The following is a 23,118-nucleotide window of genomic DNA, read 5'->3' as shown; positions in this document are numbered from 1 at the left end:
CTTCTTCCTCCGCGGCGCCTCTCGGAACCCTCATGTCCTTCGGCGTCGCAAAAGGAGAGCAGCTCGGGCTCCAACGCAGCCTCGGCATTCGTCCTTCGCCCAGCTGCATCCGCCCCGCTCTGTCACACCTTCCCCGGGAAGGTCCAACTGGCCAAGGTCTGGCAGTCCCTCCCGTCCTCTCCCCTCACCCCTCCCGCCTCCCCCACTCTGGTCCCTTACGTGCAGGAAGCCCCCAGCCCAGCGCCCCGCAGGGAGGTGCGGGCAGATGCCGCCCGGGCGTCCAGCGGGAGGGGCGCCGACGCCGCGGGAGGTGAGCGGCCCGCACCCTTCGCCCCCCGAGGGCCAGGGCGGGCACCGGGCACGCTGGGCCCGAGGAAGGTGGCAGCGCGAATGAGGCCGGGCGAGCCCGCGGGGAGCGGCGAGAGAGGGCGACGCGGGCGGGCCGGCGCGCGGCTCGCAGGCGACGCCTGGAGAGCAAGCGGCGGGGAGCCAGGCGCTGCGGGGCCGCTCGGGGACGCGCCGCGCCCGGGCCGCCGAGCTCGCCCGTAAACCCGCTCCGGACGCCCAGACCCCTGGCGCCCTCCCGAGCGCGGGCGGGAGATATGGCTTCGCGCGTCCCCGCCGCCGCCGCCGCTGCTGACTCGACAGAATCGGCGGGCCGCGCGAGGGGCGCGGCGTAACCCGGGGGTGGGCGGCGGCGCGGAGCCGCCGGGGGAGCTCCGGGCGTCGTTGGGAGCGAAGGAGGATGCCAGCACAAAGGCGAGCCGAGACCCAGCCCGCTGCGGAAGGCGGCGGGAAGAGCCGCTGAGGGGCGCGCCGGGCGCGCTCGGCTCCGCGCTGCGTCTCTCGTCGCTGCCTCGGAGTCGCCGGGTCGGAGACGGCCGCGTAGGGTCTCTCGTCCCCGTGGCAGCGGCCACCGCAGCCGGGAGCTGCATGCTACGCGCGGCGGCGCCCCCGGTCGCCTGCTTTCCCCGCGGCGTGCGCGGGCCGGCCGGAGGGCGCCGGGGCCGCGGGTCCGGGCGACTGCGGGGGCGCCCTGCCGCCCGGCGGCTCCGTCCCCACCCGCAGTCGGCGGCAGCGGGCGCCGAGCCCCAGGTGAGTGCGCGGCCCTGGCCCGGCCCTTGCGCCGCAGGTACGGGACAGCGGGAGGTGGCTTTGTTTTCCTCCCTCTCGCCCCGGCGCGGTCATTCATTTGACATTTCGGCTTCCGCTGCCCAGAGTCGCGGGTCAGAGGCACTGGGACGTGTTTCAAGGTTTGGTTCTTCCGGGGAGCTGAGACTTTTGGGTCCATCTGAGCGTCACTTGAGGGAGCGGAGGCTTCCTTTCCTTTTTGGTTTGGAACGTGTTGTGAACATCCTCTGCGGGGCTTGGGGCCTGGAGGAAACTGGGGCTGCAGATTTAGACGTAGACGTTTCCGAGGACGTGCAACTGCAGAGGTCTGGCTCTTCCATGCCTGTGTTTTCCGCTATTAGCAGAGCTCAGGTGTTTTTCCTTGATTATTATTATTAATTTAGGAACATCTTTACAGGTACATTTATTTCTTTTAGAGTTGGAAGTCTTTGGAGGCAATACAGAGAGCTCACAGAGTTACAGGGGATCAATCGATATTAAACTTGGAGAAGGCAAGCATCAGCAATCCTCGTAGGTAGAGGTGAACGGTAGGCAAACTTCCCTGGGGGCCTTTAGCCTTCCCAGTATGGTTTCTGCTTTCACTGTCCTAGAGTCAAGCAAACTCTGAATTCTCATTTGTACGTAAGCCTTTGTCAAAATGTGAAACTTGTCTTTTTTTGAATAGTTTTCTAGTTTGTCATTTGGAAGAAAAATATTTTAATGTAATTATTAGAGTCCTCTATTAGACCTGGTGAAATTTCATGTTTTCATTTGTCTCATAAGTATGATTTTCATTTTACTATTTCTCCTGTTCCCTCAAGGGCTCATTTCTTCTGTTGCCTAGAGAGAGCTCCACCCGCTCCGCCTCCAACAGATGGCTGTGTGTTCTGAGAGGTTATCTTTAAAATGACACTTAACATTACCTGTAAACAAAAAGGATCAGTTATTAGGCTTACCTTTGGAGTTATTAAAGCAAGAAGCCTAATCAGGATGGGGATATTATTAATGGTGTGAAAATCTGGAGTTTGCTAATCTGTTTGGGCATCAGAAGATTCCTGCAGGGATTGTTTATATAGTGTGGGAGACAGATGGCATCCCTAGCAGACAAGAGGAGCCCAGCATAAAGGGTCATTGTATTCTTCAGAAATTATCCACTTCACTGTTGGGAGATGGGGTCAGGTGGGGAAGACATAATTTTCATTTCCCAAAGGAGGCATTATAACCTTATCATCCAGCAGCCTAACCAGTTAGTTTCTTCTTTCTTTGAACATTTAAAAAGTCATTATTGAGCTGTTTGTTCTGATTATTCCTTCGGCCCATTTTGGCCTCAATTGTGGTTATGTGAAGCAGTTTAAACAGTTATATTAACAAAAATGTCTTTGAATTTAAGATTATCGTAGCACTGGGAAAACAGCAGTTCCTGTATACAAATGGCCCCTTGGACTCATAGTGTCTCCTAGCTGGAAGGACTTTAGTCCAACCTGCATGAGTTCAAAAGTAGTTTCTTCTACCATCTCTGTGACAGGTGGTTCCCTGGCTCCCAGCATTTGTCATGAGCCTCTCAGCTATGGATAGTACTCTACTTTTATAAGGCTTAACAGCCTAAGACATTTGCTTTATCATTGCCTCCATCACAGCGTTGAACAGCCTTGGGCAGTGAATCATTGTGAATGACTGTGGAGTCCGTGAAGAAATCAGTCGTTCTGAACATTTGAGATAAGCCAGCTGGAGCTTTTCTGCTCCTACCACCATTATAGATTCTTTATGTGCTGTAGATTCCAACTAGATTGCAAAATTGGTCTCCCCTCTGGATGCATGTGAGGGAGAATATTCCAGTAAATTAATAGTCACTAACCACAGGACTAAATTTAATGAAGAACATGAGCAATGTTTGACCCCCCTGAACAGGAAGTATGGGGTAAAAGTAAGCATTGGCTCTGTTTAACGTGGGAACTGTGATCTTGAGGGAAAAAAAAACATATTTTCTTACTTTTTTCAAATCCTTCTGTGCCACTGATCTCAGCAAAAGGCAAAGAAACCAAGGTTGTTACCTGTAGCTGAGGACAGATGCCATAGCCATTTTTTCTGGATGAATGTGTGCTGCTGGAGAGGTGGCTTTCGGGCTCTGTCCAGTTTCAGCGTGTGCCTTGGCATCAACAAAAGGGTCTAACATTCAAATTCAGATTGTTAAATCTGCGTCTGGTATCTGTGTACCTTCTCACCAGGTTGCTTCCTTTCTTGTGAAGTATTCCTTTATGAGAAACCCGAGGCACCAGGCCTGGGGCTTACTGGGCACCTGGCCTGCATCCACATTCTAGTGTGTTGCTGCCTGCTTTCTTGAGTAAAAATGGAACCAGTTTTGCACGAATAGGGAATGGCAGGGTGGAGTGAAAACATTTCCAGCTCCATTGTGGAAAGCCAGGCCTGGCCTGAAAGAGAGAGGACTATATTTGAAGTTTGGTTGATGTAGCAGAGGCAGAATTGCTTTTTTACACACAGGATGCCTTTTGTGTGGGAAAATGTATGAGGGATTAGAAGGGTGACAACATCCTCTGGTTAGCCTGCAGTAGTCCTGGTTTTTTCCTGTTGACCTATCTGAATTATCAAATGCATCCCCTTTCACATTTAAGAGTGCCCTGCTTTGGATGATAAATTATGTGGTCACCCTAGATATTAAGGAATCTTCACTATTTTCTTCACCACCCTCTCCTGACTTCAAATTTTGAGTCTGGCTTTGTTTCAGTCTTTAATTTGTTAAATGCAAAGGTAAGAAAGTTAAAAAAAAAAAAACAACCCAAAACCCAAAAAATGCATAATGAAAAAAGAAATAGCAAGGAAGACAAAGGACTGACGTAATTGGTTGCTTGTCATCTATTTATACATATAAGAAATAAAATAGTTTTTTCCTTGACATTTTAAGTGTCTCCTCTGGCTCTGAGCCCAGGTTATTATTGTCTTCGAGCACAATAAGAATGAATACCTGTTTACCTAGGGCTGGCATGAATTGGGACAACTCCTATGATTTGGGAGAGCAGCTTCAACAAAATTCTGTTTGCAGACCTGATGGGTGCATGGCTTTTGCAGATGTGAATGAAAGTTTCAAGATCTAGTGTTTGGTCAAGTTCTTGGAATTTACTGAGAGACCAAAACACATGTGTCGTTGTGAAGACTTGACTCCACATTCTCCTAGTTTCCAAGCCCTCTGGGCCACGAGGATAATAGAAGAGCCTTTGTTTTCTGCCCTCTCTTTTGACTAGAGTCTTGGGTTTGGGTCTCAGTTTTTCAGACAAAGGGCTTGCAGAGAAGAATGTGCTGTGCCCACTCATCACGTGAACATTCTCATAGGGGCTGGAGATTGTGCAGGTGACCTGGTGGGGATTTGAGTTCTAAAGCTAGGTATATGAAGCTTGTGGCTTGTACTTCAACAATGGCTGTGCTCCTTGGCTAAAGAATTGCCTGTTTGAAAGAGTTCACTTGCAGTGCTGGCCAGTAGCTGTTACAATTAATTATGGCTGTCACTTTTTCCACACCCACTCCACTAAAATCCTCAAAAGCTTGGTCGGCATGCTTGAATAAGAAGAAATGTATGCATCTTCTTTATGAGTAGGATAACCATGTAGTTAATTTTGCTCAGATAAGGACACTTTTGAGAGTAAAAGGGGACTAACTGGAAGGGGCACCAGATCAAACAGTATAAACTGGGCTATCCCAGGAGAATTATGATGGATGGTTGTCTTAACTATTACGTAAATCATTAGCTTTTATATGAAGAATACCCATATGATGGAAAAATGTCCTTAGCTTCTTCTAGATTTGTTCAACATATGTCTAATGTGTGCATGCATATATGTGTATGTGTATATATACAAACATTGATCATATATCTATAGATATGTGGGGTTGAAATTACTTACGAAGACCTAGTCATTTGGAAAATTGTGACTTTCATCATTTTTTTCATGGGTTGACTTTTTTTAAAAAATTAATTTATTTATTTATTGGCTGCATTGGGTTTTCGTTGCTGTGTGGGGGCTTTCTTTTAGCTGTGGCGAGCAGGGGCTACTCTTCGTTGCGGTGCGCAGGCTTCTCATTGCGGTGGCTTCTCTTGTTGTGGAGCACGGGCTCTAGGCGCGCGGGCTCAGTAGTTGTGACTCACGGGCTCTAGAGCGCAGGCTCGATAGTTGTGGCGCACGGGCTTAGTTGCTCCACGGCGTGTGGGATCTTCCCGGACCAGGGCTCGAACCCGTGTCCCCTGCATTGGCAGGCGGATTCCCAATGACTGTGCCACCAGGGAAGTCCCCATGGGTTGACTTTTAAACTAAAAAAAAAGTCCAGCCTCTCCAAACTTTAAATCATCTTCTGACCTTGTGTACTTCTCTTGCTTAAATCATTTGATAGTTCTCCATTTTCTGTTTAATTCTCAAAGTAAGATCCACAGACAGATTGGTCGTTAAAAAGGAAAAGCAGTGAAAAAATTTCACTTATTCATTCATTCATTCAACTACTATTTATTGAGCACCTTCCATGAATCTAGGTGCTGAATGAATAAAACTGCCCTTGTGAAGTTTTCATTCAGTTGGGAGTGGAGGGGTAGGAGTGGGAGATGCACAATAAACCAAATTATATAGCATGGTAGAAGGGGATAAGTGCTTTGGAAGAAAGAAAGTAGAACAGGATAAATGTAGTTGAGTAGCCTTCATGAAGAAAGAGACCTTAAGCAAAGACTTAAGGGAAGTGACAGAAGTTACTCATACAGATACCTGAGGAGGGGTGTTCCAGGCAGAGGGAACAGCCAGTGTGAAGGCCTGAAGGTGAGAATGTGTTTGGATGTGTTCAAAGGTTAGCAAGACGACCAACACACGGGGGTGGGGTGATGGGGGGGGGGACTTCGACATGTGAATCAGAAAGATGGTGTAGGAGTGGCAGAGCCTGTAGGACCTTGAGATGTGAGAGTAATTACAATTTCAGCAGAAATCCCATTATGTTCTTAAAAGTTATTATGGTATGAAAAATTGTGTTCATGCTATGAAGACTGCACTGGTCAATGTAGCTTACATTTCATAAGCACTTCATCATGGTGCACTTCATCTTGGTTAATATACTTTTTATGTCATTTGCTTATTGTTTATTTGTTAAAATAGCATAGTTTGTTGTTGCTGGTCTTAAATTGTAACTCAATTTCACAAAAATAGATCAGTGGCTCAAAAGTGGTTCATTGCAGTGTGAAAATAGTGATGAAAATAGTAATGTAAATGCTGCAGTTCAGAATGTCATGAACATACTTGCAGAACCAAATCCCATTCCAAATATAAAATGTGTATCTGTATGTGTAAAAACAAGGACGTTTGTGAGAGTGATGATTTCAAAACAGTAGCTGAAATGGAACAGTGCATATGGAAGTATGATGATGACTCTCTCAAAACTGCTTTTTATTGGGCTTGCCATCCATTCTCTCCTAGTCCCCAGTCATTGCCTGTTGTGAAACTTTGTCTGTGAAGCCATGGATGTTTTGGTGTCATTTTCAAACAAAGCACAGTGGCTTCCTTGTTACACAATTCAAGTTTCCCAGGGCAAGTACCCAATAATGTTTTCCGTTACAAAATTAATGTATTATACTGCTAACGGTAGGTAAGAGATTAAATCTCTAGTAGCTTCATTAAAGGATCCTTGTAACAAAAGTAAGTGTAAGTCATTTTATTGAAGAGATACCTGGAAAATCAGCTGGAAAGTTAAAGACAAACATTATCCTTAGAGAGAAACCAGAAGTTATTGACAGAATTCCTTTGTCAAATGACACGGTTGACTGTTGCATAATATCAGTGGAGTGGGGAAGAGCGATTACTATCAAGTACACGCTAGCAGATATTTCACTTTATAGTTGGATGAAACCACCGATGTCATGCAGAGAATGAATCAGCTTTTGGCATTTGTTCAGGGAGGAGCACTTGGTGATGCTTTGTTCATTTATCACTGAAAACTCGTGCTATAGGGGAAGAGATTTTTCTTTTGGTTAACCATTATATATGAGATTGGAAAAGTCCTCACGAGGCAGGACTGACAGAGCATAAGTTTCATGTACAGATAAGAAGGCGATGGGTTCATGAAGAAAAGAAGTTGTACCTAGAAGCCAATCCACACGCTCTTCCATTCACAGCGAAGATGTAGCACCTTCTGATCTTGAGGAAATACTAAAAGAAAGTGAAAACTGGGTACAGCCAAATTGCGGCCCCGCATGTGCTGTGCAAAGTGATGGGCAGGGAGTATAAGGCTGCTTCTCTGTGCTGATGTACCCTGGCTGTTTAGGGGAAAGGTGCTCATATGATATTTTATCTGTGGTGTAAGATATCTGTGGAGCAAGAAAAATGTTTCTGCATGACGTGGATTAGAAATGATTTCTCTTGTATCAAGTGGCATGCCTCGGTACTATAACTCTGCCCACAGGGAACCATGTCAAGGACAGGGAGGGAAGGAAGAATTGTTAACAAATAAAACAATCCACCACAGTCATAGGACTGAGACATTTTTTTTCATTAGAGAGAGTCGGAGGTCCACATTGACCATAATGAGTAGAGGAGGTTAAAAAAAAAAGAGTTGAGGAAATATTTTCAGTAATGGACAGTCCTTTAAATCAGAAGCATAATACCTCTCAGCGACCTATTGGAAGAATAAGAACACAAAGGAATAGAACTTAGATCCATCCAATAAAGTTGATGCAGAGAGAGTACAAGTGTATACTTAATATTTGAGAGCGTGTAGAGAACCACAGTGGGAGGAGCCCAGGCTTTTAGGATTTTGTGTTAAGTTACTGGCTGGCCGGGAGTATAGGTAAAAGGAGGTGGAGAAGTCTGACAATTGGACATGACTTTTCTTATACTTTTTCCTTAGGCTTGGCTTCATTTCAGACCAATGGACTTGATACTCGAGGGTTTTAAGAACACGACCTGTATTGCCTCCAACCTAACCTAGAAAAAATATAAATGTTCTCTAGTGGTCTAGGATTCTTTGCATAGGACTCCTCTCCTTCCTTCCCTTCCCTCCCTTCTTCTCTCCTTCTTTTCTCCCCTCCCTGCCTCCCTCTCTTCTTTTGTTCTTTACCTCTTTAAGCTATTGAGTTGGCATCTTTAAACTAGAAGATACTTTGAGAGCTCATCTCCTCTCTGTCCGTGTCTTTTAGCAGCCATATGTGCTATCCAGGGCAAGAGGGATAAGGGCCTCTAGGGAAGTTCTGTTTCTTGTTCAGCTAACCCACTCTAATGTGGACTATCCAGTTATAGCACACATTTAAATTTTAACCCTCATCCTTCAATAAAGGTCCATTTCTTGGGGAGTTCCCTGGTGGCCTAGTGGTTAGGATTCCGGGCTTTCATGGCTGTGGCCCGGGTTCAATCCCTGGTTGGGGAACTGAGATCCCACAAGCCTCAGGTGAGGCCAAAAAAAAAAAAAAAAAGAAAAAAGATCCATTTCTCTCTCTTCTTTTGGACTTTAATAAAGATGGAGTCATTGTCTTTTGTCTAATAACTCTTCTGTAGTGATGGCCATTATTTCATTCTAGGACAGAAGTAATTCATGCATTATTCATTGAACAAACATTGAGAGTCTTACATGTGCCAGGCTCTGTGCTGAGTGATAGGTATAAAAGAGGTCAGTATTCAGACATGGCCCTAACCAGATGAAACAGAAAATTGAATTAGGATATAGGCAGTGGCAACAAAAATGTGAATAAACATGTAATTGCAAAGCAAATGTGGCAGAAATGTAAATGTAAATATTTTTACATTCGGGTGGTGGTATTTCAGCTACTTTTATATTAACTTCTGAACTGTATGATCTTCTGAATGTAATTTTGAAATATTTTGTGAGTAAAAAGTGAAGAAAACATAGTTGAAAGTGTGATTAAGTGCTTTGTAGAGGAGGACCTTGATAGAGAAGGAAGTATAACTGGGACTTCCTTTACATGGGGTGGTCAGGGAAGACCTGGAGTGTAATTCCTCCCTTTCCTATGTGAGAAGGATGAGGATAATTTGGACAGGGCTCAGAGAAGAGTCACAAAGATGATTGACGACAGAGTTGAAAATAAGACCTTCGAGAGCTGTCTCAAAGAACCAGGGGTGTAGAGCAGACATGGAATTTAACCCGACGCAATAACTTAGGCTCTCTTTTTCTTCAATGTATACACATCCACTTCTACATGTTCACATTCTCTTCACTCATTTCTCATGGTCAACATCAGGCAAGGCACGTGATTCAGGTTAGACTTCCGTGTTAGAGGAAAATTGAAATTTTGTTCTGCAGTTGAGGAAAAATTGGAAGGGATCTGAGAGGCAAACTAGTTCAGCCTTTGTATGAAGAAATATCTTTTTAAGGTTGTTAACAGTGGTCATCCAGTTCTTAGGAGATCACTTCCATGCTTCCTCCACCTAGAACGGGGCGGTGGTAAGTGGAGCACTCTGGTTTACTTCCAGTAGGCAGGTCCTCTTTCCATTCCATAAATACCCCAGACTCATCTCCACCTCAGCACTTTTACCACAGGAACACTTCCCACCTGGAATGCCCACCCCGTTCTACCTACTTTTCTGTGTGTCATTTAAAAGTGGTGCTTTTCATCATTCCCCCACCCCCCATCTTACTCTTATGAAGAAGATGGCATTTCTAGAAGTAAATGTAGCTTCCTTTGTTATGATCGGCAATAAGATTGGGGGTAGGGTGAGTATCCTGATCTGGGAGGGGATTGAGGGCAGTGTGTTTAGTTTGATACCTTCCCCCCACATGCTAATATGCCCCACTCTTGAGAATCACTATCTTATAGCCTACAATTAAGACCTTAATCATCTGCTGCTTTAGGTGGTGCACTACTTATTTTGTTTGCTATTAGTCTTTTTGCCAAGTACTCTGAAGATATGGAAACTTGGCTGATACCTCTGTATAATGCCCAGTATTGATCATGAAGTGAATACATATACAATGATCAATGCCTATGGCTGAAGGAGCCATGTGTTTCTTTTTCATGGACCATTATGAAAGGCTATTATTTATGTAAATCAGATATTAAGTTGGCACAGATGCTAAAAGATTAATATTTTTGTAGTTTTAAAATGGCAGAAAGTCAAGTCTTGGAGGTCTGATTCATTGAGATAGTTCCCATATCAGAAACCTCCTTCTTCCTTTGTAAGCCTTTTAACTCCTTGCTATTCAAAGTGTAGTCTACAGACCAGTGGCATCAGCATGACCTGGAAGCCAGACCTACTGAGTCAGAATCTGCATTTTAACAAGATCCTCAGATATGTTCTATACACAGTAAAGTTTGAGAAGCATTTTATTATTAACACAAAATTCAGAAATTTAGGAGGAGCATTTATCTTCAAAGAGAAGTGAGTCTAGAAATGAAGATTTCATTGGTCTGTGGATGAGATCCTCAGTGCTTTCTGTCGTGTTGGCCTGGAATTAACACTGCTTCTTGCCAGGCCAGAATTATGTAGCAGTGCCCCAGGGTAATTTAAGTAAGTGAGTGGTACAGATGTTAGACGTGATGGTGATTACAGGAAGTTGAAGCAGTTTGGAGTGAGAAACTAGGAGAGCTTGGCAAAGGTAGAGGAACGTGGTCTTGCAACCTGAAACCAAATATAAGGGAAAAGGTCTTCTCTTTATGATTAGAAACAACTTCTAACTCTGGATTTGGACTCGGTTCTCATACTCCAACCCCTCCAGAGCCAGCAGGACACAAGTGAAACTTGCTTCAAGTGCTGTGCACGGAAACCTTGTGGAGTGGTGAGGATGGTGGAGAGGCATTCTTCATCAGAGGGGAAGGAGGTGTCACCACGCAGGTCACCCAGTTGTTGCCACGTGGGAATTTGGGTGCAGCATGGCCAAATCGTCAGATTTTTCAAATGAAGCTAAAAATATAAGTTTGTACATAAAACATCTCTTGGGTATAGTATGTTGGTAATTAAAATGTTTTTAGAATGGCTCAGGCCAAACAAAATTCATATGCTGCCTGCATCTGTTTTGTAACCCCTGTTCTGGAGCAACAAAACATATGTGGTGGTGTGAATACCTGGCTTTTTTAGTGCAGGGCACCAAACACAGGGAGAGGCCTTTTGGTCCTGGTAAGGACCATTTTGGATCTTTACTAAGTAAAAGAAATAAAAAGACATAAAAGAAGGGAGCTGCACTTGCTTTGATGACCTGATTTAAAATATATGTCTGAAGAACCTCAGTAACTAATGGTGTTTGAAGGAAAGAGTTAGATGCCTAAAGGCATACAATTTTGGCCCTGTAAAATCTGAAGGGGAAGTAAGCATGGAATTGGGTCCAGGGTGAGGAAATGAGGTCATGGAAATTTCTTGGCACCCCCAAGCTAGGATAGCACAGTGCAACAGAGCTGGGAGGCTGGACCACAGCTTGGAACTTACTGTGCTTGGAGAGAAGTGTGACTGTAGATGGAATTCGAGTTAATTTACCTTTAGCATCTGGTTGTTGAATTTAGGTGGTGGCTAATATTTATTTATTAAAAAAAATTTTAAACATACTTAAAAAAATTATTTATTTATTTATTTATGGCTGCGTTGGGTCTTCGTTGCTGCGTGCGGTCTTTCCCTAGTTGCAGTGAGTGAGGGCTACTCTTCCTTGCGGTGCGCGGGCTTCTCATTGCGGTGGCTTCTCTTGTTGCAGAGCACGGGCTCTAGGCGCGTGGGCTTCAACAGTTGTGGCACGTGGGCTCAGTAGTTGTGGCTCACAGGCTCTGGGGTGCAGCCTCAGTTGTTGTGGTGCACGGGCTTAGTTGCTCTGTGGCACGTGGGATCTTCCCGGACCAGGGATCAAACCCATGTCCCCTGCATTGGCAGGTGGATTCTTAACCACTGTGCCACCAGGGAAGTCATGGCTAATATTTAAAGTTTGCTGGAATTGAGTTTTCTATTAAAGTTTGTCATGGTAAAATGAGCATTTTATATATTTTGAGAGTGAAAACTAGGTGAAGGAATCAAAATTCTTTCCAAAGATTTATTATTGATTATACTTCTTGTTAAAAATTAAATTCCTTAAAGATTAGCACTGTTTATTATTTATCTTTACATTATTATCATCTTTACATCCACCACAGTCTGGGTCAGTGATCTGTACTGATTATAAGACAGAATATAGTTTATTTTCTGTCTTGGTGAGTCATTCTGTAGGTATTCATTTTCCTCACTGATTTAAAAAAATAATGGCTTTGTTGAGATATAATTCACATACCATAAAATCCATCATTTTAAAGTGTACAGTGTAGTGGGTTTTAGTATATTTACAAAGTTGTGCAACCATCACCACCCTGTAATTTCAGAACCTTTTTATCACCCTCAAAAGAAGTCCAGTGCCCTTAGCAGTCACTCATCTCCCCTGCCTCCAGCCCCTGGCAACCATCACTCTAGTTTCTGTTGCTATAGATTTGCCTCTTGTAGACATTTTATAAAAGTGGAATTATATAATATGTAGCCTTTTGTGACTAGCATCTTTCACTTAGCATAATGTTTTCAAAGTTTATCCATATTGTAGCATGTGTTAGCAGGCCATTCTTTTGTCTAGCCAAATAAAATTTTATAGTATATATACCACATTTTGTTTATCCCTTCATCAGTTGATGGACATTTGAGATGTTCTCAGTTTTTGGCTATTATGAATAATTCTGCAATGAGCATTTGTGTAAAAGTTTTTGTGTAGATATATGTGTTCAGTTCTCTTGAGTATACACCTAGGAGTGGAATTGCTGGGTCATATGGTAACTCTATGTTTATCATTTTGAGCCTCTGCCAAACAGTTTTCCAGAGTGCACCATTTTACATTTTAGTCAGCAATGTCTGAGGGTTCCGATTTCTTGTTATTGCTTTTCTTTTAGATTCAACCATTCTGGTAGGTATGAAGTGGTATTTCATTGTGGTCTTGATTTGCTTTTCTGTAATGACTTATGATGTTGAGCATCTTTTTGTGTGGTTATTGGCCATTTGTGTATATTTTTTGGAGGTGTGTCTCTTCAAATCCTTTGCTAATTTTAAAATAAGTTTATTTATTTAAAAATTTTTGTGTTGTACAGATTTTTTTTGTAACTTTCTGGATTCTAGATACTTATGAGACATATGACTTGAAAATATTTCTTCTGTTTTTTGGATTGTCTTTTCACTCTCTTGACAGTGTCATTTGAAGCACAAAAGTCTGTAATTCTGATAAAACCCAAGTATCTTTTTTTTTTTCTTTCTTGTGCTTTTGGTGCATATCTATCCTTGTTGATCTCCTAATTGTTCAATCCAATATGGAAAATGGAGTATTGACATCTTTAACTATTGTTGTTAAATTGTCTTTTTCTCCCTTCAACTTTGTCAGTTTCTACTCATGTATTTTGCAGCCCCTTGTAACGTATGTGTTTGTAATCATTACGTCTTCCTTTTGAATTGACCCATTTATCTTTATAAAATATTCTTTCTCCCAAGTTACCATTTTTGCCTTAAGGTCTATTTTGTCTGTTGTTGGCATTGTCACTCCGTCTCTTTTTTTAGTTACTGTTCCCATGATGTATCTTTTTCCATCCTTTTACTTTTACCCATTTGTGTCTCTGAATCTAAATTGTCTCTTTTAGACAGCAAGTAGTTGAATCATTTAAAAATATATTCTGCCAATCTCTGCCTTTTGGTGAGTGTTTAACTAGAATGTTTGATTGGAGTGTTTAATTTATTTACATTTAATGTAATTACTGTTTTTCAGATGGATATATATCTGCCTTGTTTGCTATTGGTTTTCTGTGTGTCTTATGTTGTTTTTGTTCCTCAGTTCCTCCATTACTTGTCTTGCATTAAATATATGTGTTTTCTAGTGTGCCATTTAAATTTTCTTGTTGTTGCTTTTCTGGAGAAGATAATTTTCATAGGCCTTTATTCTGTCACTCCTGATAATATTGTTATGATTATTTTTGAGTTATTTTCTTAGTTGTTGCCTGGTTATTAACAGTGAAATTCTTAATTTAAAACAATCTAGTTCAGATCAATTTCAACATCATTTCAAAAGTATACAAAAACTTCAATATGGCTTAATTCCTTGCTTTATACATTGTAAGCCCATCATTAACACTTTTACAGTTATTGTCCTATGTAGTTTTTTTTAAATAGAAAATCGTTGTGAACAAAAATACATTTATAATGTACTTTGCATTTAATTTTGTCATTAGCTTTTCCAATTCTCTTTATGTCTTCATGTGGATTTGAGTTAATATTTAGTGATTTTCATTTCAGCCTCAAGAACTCCCATTAGTATTTCTTGTAAGACAGAGTTGATAGTGACGGATTCTCTCAGGTTTTGCTTGGCTGGGAATGTCTTAATTTCTTCTTCATTTTTGAAGGATAATTTTGCTGGATATAGAAGTCTTGGTTAACTTTTTAAAATTTCACTGATTTGAATGTGTTATTCCAGTGCCCTCTGGCCTTCACAGTGTCTGATGAGAAATCAACTGTTAATCTTATTGAGAATCCTTTGCATGTGATGAGCCTTTTTTTTTTTTTTTTTTTTTTTTTTTTGCGGTATGCGGGCCTCTCACTGTTGTGGCCTCTCCCGTTGTGGAGCAAGCACAGGCTCCGGACGCGCAGGCTCAGCGGCCATGGCTCACGGGCCTAGTCGCTCCGCGGCATGTGGGATCTTCCTGGACCGGGGCACGAACCCGTGTCCCCTGCATCGGCAGGCAGACTCTCAACCACTGCACCACCAGGGAAGCCCTGTGATGAGCCTTTTTCTTGCTGTGTTCAAGTTTCTCTCTGTCTTTTGACATTTTGACTATGATGTGTCTTGGAGTGGATTCTTTTTAGTTATCCTACTTTGAGTTTATTGAACTCCTTGGATGTATAGATTAATGTTTTCATCAAATTTGGGAAGACTTTGGCCATTATTTCTTCAAATAATGTTTCTTTCCTTTCCTTCTGGAGTTCCCAGTGTGCACGGCATGATACAATATCTGTAGTTTCATAGGTCTCTGAGGCTCTCTTAATTTTTCTTCATTCTTTTTCTGTTCCTAAACCTGGATAATCTTAATCCACATATCTTCAAGTTCACTGATTCTTTCTTCTGCCTATTAAAATCTGCTGTTGAACCCCTCTAGTGAATTTTCCATTTCAGGTTTTGTACTTTTCAACACCAGAATTTTAATCTGGTTCTTTTTAAAAATAATTTTTATCTCTATATTGATATTGTTTTTTAAAAAAATCTTTATTGAATTTATTACAACCTTGCTTCTGTTTTATGTTTTGGTCTTTTGGCCACGAGGCATGTGGGATCTTAGCTCCCTGACCAGGGATTGGACCTGCACCCCCTGCATTGGAAAGCAAAGTCTTAACCACTGGACTGCCAGGGAAATCCCTATATTGATATTCTTTGTTTGGTGAAATAATGTTTTAAAATTCTCCTTTAATTCTTTAGACATGGCTTCCTTTAGTTATTTGAACCTATTTTTAGTATTTTTAAATCTTCGTCTGGTATGCCCCAAATCTGGGCTTCTCAGGGACATATTTTGTTTAACTACTTTATTTCATGTGGTAGGGCCATACTTTCTTGTTTATTTGTGTATATTTTACGTTTTTATTGAAAAATGGGCATTTCAAATAATATCATATGGCAACTCTGAAAATCAAATTTTCCTACCTCCCCAAGATTTGGTGTGTTTGCTCTTTGTTGCTGTTTTTTGTTTATTTACTGACTTTACTGAATAAATTCTGGAAAGTCTGCATTCTTGTCACATGTGGCTACTGAATTTTTGCTTGGTTCCCTTAGTGGTCAGTTAATGATTAGACAGAGATTTCCTTAAATGTCTGAAACCAATAAGTATCTCAGTCTTTGCTGAGTGTCTCTATGTGCATGTTGGGGCATGCCTTCAACAAGTAGCCAGGCAGTTGACATCTGTGCTGTAGCCTTCATTTCCTGCATGCACAGAGCCTCGAGATCAGCCAGAGCTGAAAGAATGGGGTCTCCTGAGATATTTCTTAGGTACGTACACAGTGCTGCACGTGAATGTGGTCTTTTCAATCATAAGGAATATGTCAGAGCCTTTCAAATCCTTCCATGGACATTTCGTTGTCCAGATCTCTCTTTTAAGTTTTTAAGCCAGCCTCTTCTTTGCTCCAGCTGGTATTGCTGCCATAGACATCTGTATTGTTAAACAATTGCAGCTGAGTGTTTTCAACAAATGCTGTGGAGCTAGAGCTTTTTCCATTGAGTGATCTCTGAGTTAGGTCCAATAAACACAAGCCCTGGGCTTTTCCAAGTAACTGCCAGGTCAAATAGTGACAATTCACTGGCATAGAGCCATTTTTTGGAACTCCAAACCCATTTTGCTCTCTCCATTGCCTGCTAGAGTATGGGTTTTTTCAGTCACTGTGGCTGTAATGATGCTGATTTTTAAGGGTATTGTGATGCTGGGGAGAGAGTGATTGGAAATAGGGAAAATGAAAATGCCACTAAGCTCACTATACTTATTGTGACACAACCATTTTTTGTGCCTTAATCATTCTCATAATGTAGTAAGCCTTTCGTTCATTTCCAAAATTGTGAAAAAGTTGATTTTGACAATTTTTGCCAGTGTTCTCATTGCTTTTATGGAGGATCAGATTTTTGGGGGTCCTTACTTGACCATTCTGGAAGTGCTTCTCCCTCCTACTGAATTTTACAACTGCCTACTACTCTTGTGATGTTACATTTGATTAGCTTCTTGCTTGCTTGCTTGCTTTCAAGATTTTGAAACGTAATTTTTATTATCTTTTTTCATCTTTGTTATCTCTGTTTTGTTCACCCCTCCCATAGGTACATGCTTTTTAAAAAAAATCCATGTGTAAATTGAAGAAGTTAATTGAGGTAAAATACACATAACATAAAAATTTTCCACCTTAAATAACCATTCTTAAATGTAAAACTCAGTAATGTTAAGTACATTGACATTGTTATGCAAACAATCTCCAGAACTCTTTTCATTTTGAAAAACTGAAAGTCTATACCCATTAAACAAAGCTTTCCATTTCTCCCTCCCCCCACCCCCACCATTCCCTGACAAGCACCATTCTATTTTCTGTCTATATGAATTTGACTATTCCAGGTATCTCATATAAGTGGAGTCATATAGTATTTGTCTTTTTGTGACTGGCTTATTTCATCTAGCATAATGTCTTCAAGGTTCATCCATGTTGTAGCATGTGTCAGAATTTCCTTACTATCTAAGGCTGAGTAATATTCTGTTGCATGGATATATCATATTTTGTTTGTACATTCATCCATCAATAAACACTTGGGTTGTTTCCACCTTTTTGCTATTGAATTGCTGTTGAATTCATTGCTGTGAATGTAGGTGTACAAATATCTCTTTGAGACCTGGCTTCAATTCTTTTGAGTATATAATTATTTTTTTTGTTTTGAATGGAAGCATCTATAGAAATATCCAACTTGATAGTTTTTTTTTAACTGTCTCAACTTTTGCTATATAATACATTTTCATTAGGCACAACTAAGTATTCTCTCCTGATTCTGCTCAGACATAGACATTATCTCTCTTGTTCTCCCATTTTTAAGCTGCTAAAGTTTAAAAAATTTTAAATGACTTGAAGCCATGTCAGGGGTTAGGAAATGAGTAAATTACAAACTTAAATGGAATCCAACTTCTCATTCTAGTTGAAACCTAAAATTTCTGTGTTTTATTATTTGTTATGTGCCTAAAGAAAAAGGAGAATGTAGGGATAAGAATCATTATGCTTCTTCTGAATAAGCAACCAACACAGCATCGTGGTGTAAATTTCACTGTTAAATAAGTAGGCTATTGGGAAAATATATTTAGGGATAGAAAGTAGCAGGCCTTTCTTGGATAAATTTTGGTGTTTATCAAGAAGATGACAGTTGAGACAAAGTTTTATTTCTATAATTTTTCTTCGTTTTTTGACTAGTGCTTTTTTAGGCTCTTTCTTTTACTTAATTTTATTCATACATCTAGTCTCCATTTTGTAATAGGTGGGGGTGGGTGAAAGTACTGTGAGTCTTTAAATTGACAGCACTTTTAGGAACCAAAGTTTCATGTAATAACTAACATAACACTGAATTTTTATTTACATATATATTTGAGGATTATGACTTCCCAGTTTTTTAAAGAAACACACAACTTGACCTTGAGTGAAATTCTAACAAATCCTTAGCTAAATTTGGAAATGAAAAGATAATAAGAGAGAGAGAGAGAGAACAAGTGAAGCAAAATATACAAAATCTCCAATTAAAATAATTAAACATTTCTAAAGGAAGTGTATTTGAAATAACATATCTTACTAATTGTTGTATTTTTAGATGTATGTAATATTAAAGTGAAACAAAAGATTTACTGGATAACTGTGGTATATAAGATTAAAAATTTGTTTTCCTCTAAGAAATTTTTTGGGAAATAAAATATTCCATTTCTCAGTTTCCAAAATATGAGAAGGTTTTATTTAGTGCTTTCTGTTCAGTTCTCATTGAGGGAAGGATGAAACTAATTTAGAAATAGAGTTACTAAGGCATCTTAACACTGATATTTTTATTGTATAAGGTAAGAAAGTCTTAGACTTTTGCTAAAGAATGTATGCAGTTAGTTCCAGGAGTTCTTTGTGACAATAGCCCCATCAATGTTAGGCAGTTAATTCTGGTTGAATACCGGGAAATTACAGAAATAACCCATTCCTGCACTTTCCATCTACTTTTCTTAGAGCAGTAGATTCTATAGGCATGTTGTTCAGCTGCCTTACAGGTTGTCTCAGGTGACAGATTCACCAACTACTTTACTGTGACAAACAAGGGTCACTAGTTTATAACCTTTTCCAGTTAGCAATAGCTTCTTTCTTGTTACCTAGCACCCAGTTGCTAAGCCAGTGCCTCCTATTTTATATTTATATAATATCAGCACCCCATTTCTGTTACCAATTTCTAAGATTCTCTGAGTAAGAGCTAAGCTGGTATAATCGACACTTCCCCAGAACAGTGGCTCTAAAGATAGAAGCTCATTGCTTGCTAACATTTTCTGTAATATTTCTCTTGTTTTTACCTGAAAGAGTGTTTTGGAAAAACTTCATTCCTTCCCCCGTGTGTCTCCTTTTCTTTCACACAGAACACTTCTGATGCCTCTAGTTGCCAAATGCTTGGAGGTTTTCCCCCAACAAGCAATCCTCTGGGACACCACCTGGGTGTCCTACAGTTTAAGTCAGTTCTAATACTATCTACCTGGAGATAGCATCAGATCCCACAGGTTAAGGGCTCAGTCCCATGACTCTGTCCCCCCAATTCACATGCCAAGGGCAAGAAGTAGGTCCCCAGGTTACCTACAACTTCTGTCCAACTTGGCTACAAATCAGGTTCTTATGACCTCCTCCCACCTTGGATCAGATTAATTTGCCAGGGCAGCTCACAGAACTCAGGGAAACATTTACTTTTGTTTACCAGCTCATTAAAAGATATGATAAAAGATACAGATGAACAGTCAGATGAAGAGAAATATGAAGGACCCTCTCAGATCTGGGAGGGTCCTGAGTGCAGGAGCTTCTTTCCGTGTGGGTTGGGGTACATCATGCTCCTAGTACGTGGATGTGCGCACCAACCTGGAAGCTCTGTGAACCCCATGTAATTGGGATTTTTATGGAGGCTTTATCATGTAGGCATGACAGATCATTAAGTCCATTTTCAGCCTTTCTGCCTTCTCAAGAGAATGGGAGGTGGGGCTGAAAAGTCCAAACTTCTAATCATGCTTGTTCTTTCTGGTGACCAGCCCTCATCCAGGAACTCACCCAGAGTTACCTCATTAGACCAGGAGATGCTCCTTTCACCTGGAACTTGTAAGGGTTTCAGGAGCTCTGTGTCAGGAACCAGGACCAGAGACTACGGTGTGTATATTTTCCATTATTTCACAGGTGGACGATAGTCCAGGATGGATAGGCACTTTGAGCACTGCTTATTTCTTTTATTTTGGTTCTCTGCCATCCCTTAGGGCGCTGTCATCATCTGAATGGTTGAAGTTGCCTCAGTTCTACATTTGTGTTCCACTGTGAGAAGGGAGAGAAGCACATGACATGGAAGGTGCATATATCACCTCCACTCATGAGGGAACTTAGTTCACCAGTGAGAACCATTGGTGAGAACTTGGTGTATGACCATAACGAGCTGAATGGGGGCTGGATGGCCATGTGCCCAGCTATACCTCTTTTACTAGGAAAGGAGAGATTAGATTTTGGGCAACGCTTAGTGATCTGCCACAGTTACTTCTCTGAATTTTACTTTTCTCATCTCCAAAATGATAGTAATCGCATCTACCTTACAGGGTTGTCTTAAGGGTTAGGTAAAGTAATACATATAAATTATTTATTCAGTTTCTGGCATATGAAACATGCTCAGTAAATGTTAACTATGAAGATATTTTTCAAATAACAAGAGTAAACATTGCTTTTTTGTTTTTCAGTGCTTACAGAACTCCTCAGCAATGCTTATTTTACTTCAGGAAATTGTACTGTTTTATTTGAAACAATAAAAGATACTGAGCTAAGTAGGTGAAGGCCACAGGTATTATAGAAATATAGCCTCTAGGCTTTTTGTTTTAGCTTATTTTTTAAAAAAGTATTATTTATGGAACAGTATTTCATGCTATTTCTCATAATGGCTTTAATGTAGATAACGCATAAGTAGGTTTTGAGGTAAGTAGTCCATTAGAGTCCATTTAATTTCAGTTGCACAAATTTTAGTTAGATTTTTCTTTTGAAATAGGTCATTGCTAGAAGCAGTTCATTTATTTGGCAAGATATTCTTAGTGTTGTATGGATTTGCTGCAGAAGTGAGAATTCTAAAATGCATCTGTAATTTTAAAACTTGTTTTCCTGATATTCGCTGGGGGGAATAAACTATAAAACCTCTTACTAATTTAAAGAAAAACAAAACTTCTTTATTGTTGATATTTTGAAACATATACAAAAATAGTTTTTAAACTGTCTGATTTTGGAAGTAGGGAATGTAATTCCTACATTTCATAGTATAATAGTATTGTGACTGTTGGAATGTACTATATATTATTTGCCCTCTGTAGCTCAAAAGAAACATTTAAATCTATAACAAATTATTATCTTTAATTGTTCACAGCCAATTGTTATTATTTTGGAATATAGAAAGTTAACTTCATGTTGGATTTTGGTTTCCTTACTTATTTACTTTATCCTGTCAATTGTTAAGGATCATTCATTAACGTGTTTGAAGCAGATCTTAGCAAAAACCAGTTTTTGGTCAGAAAATGAAAATGAAATGTGACAAGCCTATTATTTAGGGATTTTCATTAGTTTTGTGAAATCATATGTTAATTTGGTTAAAGCAGCATCTCTTTCCATTGGAAGTGTGTTTCAAAGTTGAGAAAGCTGACCTTTAAATCGATTTGCTCATTAATCCCCTACTTTCTTTGATGATAAGGACATAAGAAATAAAAAATCAAAGAACATGTTAAGTTTTGTTTCGTTTTGTTTTTGAGTTAGTATCTCTAAAATATGTTCATTTGTTGCATAAGAATTCCTTCTTGGTTTGCTATTTCTTGGGCAGAGTGCCAGAAGAGAAATATGTGTGCCATCTGCTTTGTCATCATCAATTTTGGATTCAATTCCCCCAATTTAGGTTGAGTTCTCACCAAAACCTGCAGCTTTTGGTACTTTTTCTTTCTTGATCTTTGGACTCGCTGGCTTATCTTGTGGGTGAGCTTAAGATGATCTCTACACGTAGTAAGACGTGTGGGGTTACGCAGCTATCACTCTTGTAATAACTTAGGTTGAACTTTGTTGTTAACTTGGTGGGAAGTATTGGGCTAAAGGCAGCTTTGAATCTTACCACAGGGTTTCTCTAACTTTCTGTGAAGAAATAGTTGAAGTTCTTGCCTTGAAAAACATTGAAAGCACAGAAACAGAAATTAGCACTCAGCTTTTAACGTATTATCTACTGGATGACCCTGTTCATTGAACTTTTGATGCTTTACTTTATTTTTAAATATACCTTTTATTATGATCTGTATACATTTGGAATATTGACTGCATAGTTCAGAGATAACTGTAATTGCTACCAGTCTCCAAAGAGACGTTTATACTGGAAATTTCTGCAGTAAGGGGCATGAAGAGGTTGAAGAACATAAGCTTTTATGGAGAAAATAAGACTTAGGGGAAATAAAAAAAAATTAATGAATGTTTAAATTAAAAAAAATTGTCTTTTTCCCTCAACCTTTAACTTTTCAAAAATTACTAATTGTAAAAAAGGTGAAATAAAAAGCAAGACACTCATATACTCTTTGTTTTCCATTATCTTTTTAAAAAACTTTTTATTTTATGTTGGAGTATAGTTGATTAACAATGTTGTGTTAGTTTCAGGTGTACAGCAAAGTGATTCAGTTATACATATACATGTATCTATTCTTTTTCAAATTCTTTTCCCATTTAGGTTGTTTCCTAATATTGAGCAGAGACACTCATATACTCTTTATCATAAATTGTTAACATCCTATCACAGTCTATTCTCTCTCTACATTTGTATATATTTTTCTGAAATTAAACAAAATAAGTTGCAGATGACATTACACAGCACCCCAAGTACTTTCATGTTTCCTAAGAATACAGACATTGTCGTACCACCTCTAATATTATTATTATTATCATTGTTTTACCTAAGAAAATTAACCATAATCCAGTAATATCATCTTATATACATTTAATGTTGAAATTAACTCACAACTTAAAAAAAAATCCAGGATACAATAAAGTTTCATGCATTACATTTGATCGTCATGTCCCTTTCTTTCTTCTTTTTTTTTTTTTTAACATCTTTATTGGAGTATAATTGCTTTACAATGTTGTGTTAGTTTCTGCTGTATAACAAAGTGAATCAGTTATACATATACATATATCCCCATATCTCTTCCCTCTTGCGTCTCCCTCCCACCCTCCCTATCCCACCCCTCTAGGTGGTCACAAAGCACTGAGCTGATCTCCC

The 23,118-nt window shown here is 40.2% G+C and overlaps 1 protein-coding gene across 1 annotated transcript in view; it reads left to right on the top strand.

The window, feature by feature from the left end:
- Positions 1 to 1,020: 1,020 nt before the first annotated feature.
- HECW2 (HECT, C2 and WW domain containing E3 ubiquitin protein ligase 2) overlaps positions 1,021 to 23,118 on the top strand; it is a 410,406-nt gene continuing 388,308 nt past the window's right edge. The window contains exon 1 of the mRNA XM_055089204.1: positions 1,021 to 1,095. The gene's annotated coding sequence lies outside the window, so the exon portion shown is untranslated. The remainder of the gene's footprint in view (positions 1,096 to 23,118) is intronic.

This window comes from Physeter macrocephalus, chromosome 2, assembly GCF_002837175.3.
Source record: "Physeter macrocephalus isolate SW-GA chromosome 2, ASM283717v5, whole genome shotgun sequence".
NCBI classification, from domain to species: domain Eukaryota; kingdom Metazoa; phylum Chordata; class Mammalia; order Artiodactyla; family Physeteridae; genus Physeter; species Physeter macrocephalus.
This window is presented reverse-complemented; position numbering and strand designations above follow the sequence as displayed.